Consider the following 6,002-nt stretch of genomic DNA (forward strand, 5'->3'; position numbering starts at 1 on the left):
TTAAGCATTTACTTTGTGCCAGGCATTATGCTAGGCAACCTCACTGTGTGCTGTTCCCACACAATGATCATCTGCTCAGAAATTAAAACCAAGAAAAGGAACATTGTCCCAACCATACAAACTGGGGGCCAGGGGGTAATATCTTGGATGCCAGAAATTCCCAGGCCAGAAAATGCACCAACCAGAAACCTGTTTTACGTCTTTTGATAAGTCTCCACTAAATAGTTGTTTTAAAGCCTCTCGATGTTGATGGAGAGGAATGTTCTCTCTATGCTCCCCAGGGCTGGCGCCTGGTGGACATTCAAATAATCTGAATGCTATTTGATAAAAGGAGCCTGATGGCTTGGTGTAAAGAATATAAATATTTGGATTAGAAAAGGCTTTTTTTCAATTCAGATGATTGCAAAAACCTTTATGAAAGATGTAAACATGGATGGCCTGACTGTGTAAATGTTTAAGGGAAACCTAGTTCTGGATTCTTGAGTCAGAATCTTCCAGTTGTCCACAACCTCACAAGGCCAGAGAAGCGAGTGGAAATTTCTGTTTTTGTTTTGTTTTGTTTGTTTCGAAACGGAGTCGGTCTCTGTCGCCAAGGCTGGAGGGGACAGTAGTGTGATCCCGGCTCACTGCAACCTCCGCCTCCTGGTTCAAGTGATTCCCCTGCATCAGTATCCCAAGTAGCTGGGACTACAGGTGCATGCCACCATGCCCCACTAGTTTTTGTATTTTAGTACAGATGGGGTTTCACCATGTAAGCCAAAATGGTCTGAGTCTCCTGACCTAGTGATCCGCCCACCTCAGCCTCCGAAAGTGCTGGGATTACAGGCGTGAGACACCGTGCCTGGCCGAGAGGAGATTTCTGTTCTGGAAAGGGGTGAGTGGACAGCACAACTGGTTTGGAAACAGGACAAACTATCCCTCCATTTATAGAAGCAACACACACAGGGAACGTCCTAGCGCCATCTGGTCTCACACAAACGCTTGGGACTCACCGGCGGGGCCTGGGCCTTGGCCATCCCTGGTTGTCTGTGCCCGGCTTGGGAGGCCTGGGCGGAAGCCATGCAGATCCCGGATCTTCCTGTCCAGCACCTCCAGGAAGCTCTTCACCTCCACCTCCAGGTGGCGCTGTCGGGATTTGTTCTCCTCAGCGTCTGCCTTTAGGGAACGCGCTTTGTCTTCCTGGTTTTGATCCTCTCTCTACCGCCTCCATCTTCTCAGAGACACCGTGGCGCTCTGACGTGAGCTGAGGTGTGAGTTCACTTTGTTTCCGGAGATCTTCCAGCTCTGCCTCCTTTTCTCGGAGCTCGGCCTCCAGCTCCTCGCTCCTCCTCAGCTGCGTGTTCTTCTCCTTCTCTCTGTGGATGTCACGGCCTCTTCCTCTGCTCCGCGCTGGCCGCCGACTCCTGCAGCACCGTGGGCAGCCGGGCGTCGCTCTCCCGCCGGGCCTGCAGCTCCATCTCCCGCCTCTTCCCGTGGGCAGCGCCCTGCATCGAGGCCGCCTTCAGCTTGTGGTTCCCAGACTGCAGGTGCCTGTCGGCTGCAGCGGCATGAGAGGCCTTTCCATCGTCCGTCCCGTTGACACTGGATGCCGGAGTAGAAGATGGGGCTCCACGCCTGGGTTCTCAGGGGTGATCACTCGAGGGCTCCATGTTCTCCTGGGTCTTGTTTTTGCCTATCTTGGCCGCTTCTTCCACCTCCCGGAATTTCTCTGCAAACTTTGTCAGCTGCTACTCAGTGGAAATCCCCAAACCAAACGCCGTGTTGGCTTTGCTGTCGGCCCACTGCCCAGACGTCTGTGACGTGTTGGTGAAGGTCATACTTGGTGCGATTGTGCTGTTTATGGTCACCTTGGCTCCGTCCACACTGACGATCCCATAACTGTTCCTTCTGACATCACAGAAGCAGGAAACGGTGACCGCCTGTGGCTCGCAGGCATCCAGTTCTTGGTGTTGGGGTCAATCTGGAAGACCCGCGCTCCGGGGTGAAGATGGGCTGTTCTCCCATCACCAGCGCTGCTCAGGCAGCCTCTCCCACCAGGCCTCTGGTGCTCGCTCTCCGCCCGCTGTGCATCCGCTCCCTGCGCAGCACGTGTGGCGGCCCCTGTGCGCCTGGCTCAGCCCTGGTGCCACTCCATTCCGCCAGGTGGGCTGGGCGGGGGCTCTGGAAAGAATCATTCTAAGAATTAAATTAAAAGAATAATCTGTAATAAGGAGACATCAGAATTCCATCTCAGAAAAAAAATGGAAGTTATGTAATACATACAAAGTCCTGAGAAGAAACCTTGAAGCACAGGAAGGTCTCATGTATAGTAGGTTGTAATATGTTTATTGCTAAAATTACTACCTGTATGTTGTTTTGAAAAATCGAAGCAAAGCTTAATGAAATTGTTTTGTGCTTATCTAGTACAACAGCCTGTTAAGAAAACTGAAGAGCCCTGTAATCATGAGGAGGAGACCTAATCCGCGAGAGAGGCTCTAGTTCCTGTGTGGACACACACGTTTGCCGGCTTCTGCCCATCTAGGAGCTGCTTCCTGAAGCCTTCAGGAGGCAGGAGGGTAAATGAGTTTCTCAGGACAATCTAATCACATTCTGACTAGGAGAAAACATTAATGACCTAGGACGGATTAGAAAATACGTAGTTAAAACTTCATTGAAAATTGAGACATTTTGGTTGTATATATTTATAGGGAATAAAGCTATGTCATGATTTATGAATGCAAATCAGAATAATTGAATCGAGCTAATTGACATATATATCGCCTCAGATCCTTATTTCTGTGTGTGTATGTGACAAGGGCATTTGAAATTTGTTCCTGGCTATTTCAAAAAGACCAATACACTATGTTTAAGTTTACAAATAGACATCAGTTTATGTAAACTATAGAGAATGATTGAAAGGAGTTATGGATTACTATAATTTATATTAAGTTAATCATTAAGTTTCATTTTTTAGGACATTTTATAATTATTATATATTTTTTATTTTATTATAATATTAAATATAAAGATTACATATGTATACATAACTTCGTGTATTTACACATATGTCTATAGATATAAATTAATGTCCCTGTAGCTACGTAATAGGTGATATCAACAGATGTTAACAGAACTCCAAAAGAACAAGTGCAATTAGGAAGAATTATTCTTTGAAGGTACGTATTTTTAAAAAATACACTTATATATAAATTTTAAAATACTAAAACACAATTCCCAATTAAAAATAACATGATAAATAACCATAGTGAAATATCACAACCTAATAAGACTCTAGAGTCCTGCAAAAATAAGCCCGTATCCTGCAGCTGAGAAAGGAAACCTCCCTGCATGGCCCTGCAGGGAGGTTTGTGTCTGGGCTCACACTATACTCCCCTCACTGTGTCTCTGGTACAATACAAGGCCGTGTCCTTGGTTTTCAGGCTGTTCATTTGCAGATGAAGCGTGTTCTTGGCGTTATCTCTGGAGATGGTGAATCGGCCCTTCTGGGGTCTGTGAGATGTGTACTACCCCCATTAGGATTAACTTGTCCAACCCACTCCAGCCCATTCCCTGGAGCCTGGTGGACACAGTTCATGTAGTAGCTACTGAAAGTGAATCGAGAACCTGCACAGGAGAGTTTCTGGGACCCCCCAGGCTTTGCCAAGTCTCCCCCAGACTCCACCAGCTGCACCTCACACCGGACACCTGCAAACACAGAGACACCCTGGTCAGAAACTGCCACATATATCCTCTGTTTCTCTCACTCATGTCCCCTCACACTCAACATCTCTCATTTCCCATAAATCGCCTTTCAAAATAGCAACAAGCAAAAACCACCAAAATCCATGGTGAATCCCCTGTATTCGGTGCTTATCACTGAATGAAAACACCTGGGAATTCTGGGGCTGGGCTCCTCTCCCAGAGCTGAAGGGTCAGGGCTGGCCTGGTTTTTATCAGTAGAGGGAGGGCCCTATTTGCATGTCTCCTGCTATATAGCAAGCTCAGAGGTGGGACAGCTGAGGAGAAGGCAGTGCCCAGAGCAGATGAGTGTGTCCTGGAAAACACTGGGGGTAATCCTATCTCTCTGGAAAATATAGCTTCAGATTATGTGATTGTGCCTTGATAATCATTTAGCACACATCAGCTTATTTAATTTTTCATATTTGCAGAATATATTTAATGCAAGTGTCAATGTTACATTATTAGAGAAGGTAAATTACACACAGAACAGAGCAGTTGTGCAATGTGTCCAATACCACACATCTGGCCAGAATTAGCCCTATTATCTCTGTCTGTGCCTCCAAACACTGCAGGAGGCTGCGAGACAACTCCAGGGCAGTGTGGGATATGTCTAGAGAGGTTTTCAGGATGTCCCACCTGTCATAACAACTTTATGTAATTTTGCTTTTTCTAGTGTTTTCCTGAAATATGCAATCAGTGTTCATATGTGTGTATTTTCAGGAGTCTGTGATTATTCAAGTGTCAATATTCATCTCTTTCTTGTTATTTCTCAGCAAATATATTCATTTTTGTTACTGCTTTATTCAAAACATCCATCAATAATGAAATCAAATTGACAGTATAGCATTTGGAAGATGTTGATATATGTGTGCAGTCATTGAATCAACACTTCAATCATGCTGTTAGCAATTGAATTCACTCTCTTATTTTTTCTCTCACTTCTCTGTAATTTTATTTCACCACCTTGTTATTCTCACCACCCTATTCTCAGAAAAATTTAGATCTCCATGTTAATTTTATACAAATTAAATAACGTGAAATTTCCTGTGAATTCTTTAGCTTCCTTCACTCAGCACAATTATTTGATAATGTCCCCATGTTCTTATGTGAAGGAGGCATGCCTTGATTTCAGTGGTTCATTGTATTTCAGACATAAATATTTCTCAAATTGTTTAACAATGCACCAAATAATGGATACTTGATTTGTTGTCTTAGCTTCTTAATGTTGTTTAGAAAGCAGATACTAAGCATGGGAATGGAAAAAATGAGAAAACGATGATCTTATTCTGACCTCATTAACAAAAAACTTGAACGACTACAAAAAATAAACCCTTCAACATATCTGAGTTGATGTCACAGAGAAAAAAACCCTGAAATCTGAGAAAATATGGGCCTGCAGAGAGAACTAGGGCCCATTTATTAGAGTACCTGGGCCGGGTGCCACTCATGGCCTGGTATTTAAGATGGAAAAATCTAACCTGGAAAAGTTTAATGAGTGGCTTGAGGACGTGCGTGCTAATGGTGTACGAATGTGAAACTCTGGGCACTTCAAGGCTTTTCCTACAGAATTGAGGAAATCCCCAGACAACTCACCCACCTGCTGTCCTGTGGTGTGGACTGGGGAGGAAGAACAGCAGCTCCATTCAATGCTGAGTCCCCCTTCACTGTATGAAGGAGACATTTATTAAATCTTGTGTCCTGTGGGAACTGATAGAATCAACTAGAACACAAGGAAACAGAGGACACCAAGGAAACTCTACCCAGAAACACCTCCCATCTCTTTCCTGAGGAATGAAATCCTGAATCTGTGGGGTAAGGACAGTGGGTCAGAAGCTGAGGACACTGATGAAAAACCACTGTGGCTGGGAAGAGACACTCTGACACTTGGCTAAGGGAAGGAACAGGAACGCTTGGAAGGCCATGCTTCAGAGCCAGGCTCACCACCCATAGCTAAGAAGGAGACTAGGTCAGAAGGTTGGAGAACGTTCATCTGTGTCCAAGCCCCTTCACCACACAAACAATCACCAAGTAAATGTGTCAGCAGGATTCACCTGCCACGACTAAAAGAGACAGGCTCTCTCTGGGAAGAATGACATGTGAACACCCAAAGCAAAACAGGGAAACAAAAGCAGATATTGCCAGAGGAATCCGAAATTTTTGTGAACAGTAGAAGCTGACTTCAACTCCAATAGCTGGGGCAACCATAAACTTGAAACCCAACCCTGACTAGATTCGCAGAAACGTGGTTAATGAAGGCCCAGCAGAATATAATATGTGATTGT

At 45.0% G+C, this 6,002-nt stretch overlaps 1 pseudogene; it reads right to left on the reverse strand.

Moving 5' to 3' along the window:
- Nucleotides 1–969: 969 nt before the first annotated feature.
- On the reverse strand, nucleotides 970–2,004 carry LOC135971726 (homer protein homolog 2 pseudogene; annotated as a pseudogene).
- Nucleotides 2,005–6,002: the final 3,998 nt, after the last annotated feature.

Source organism: Macaca fascicularis, chromosome 7, assembly GCF_037993035.2.
Source record: "Macaca fascicularis isolate 582-1 chromosome 7, T2T-MFA8v1.1".
NCBI classification, from domain to species: Eukaryota; Metazoa; Chordata; class Mammalia; order Primates; family Cercopithecidae; genus Macaca; species Macaca fascicularis.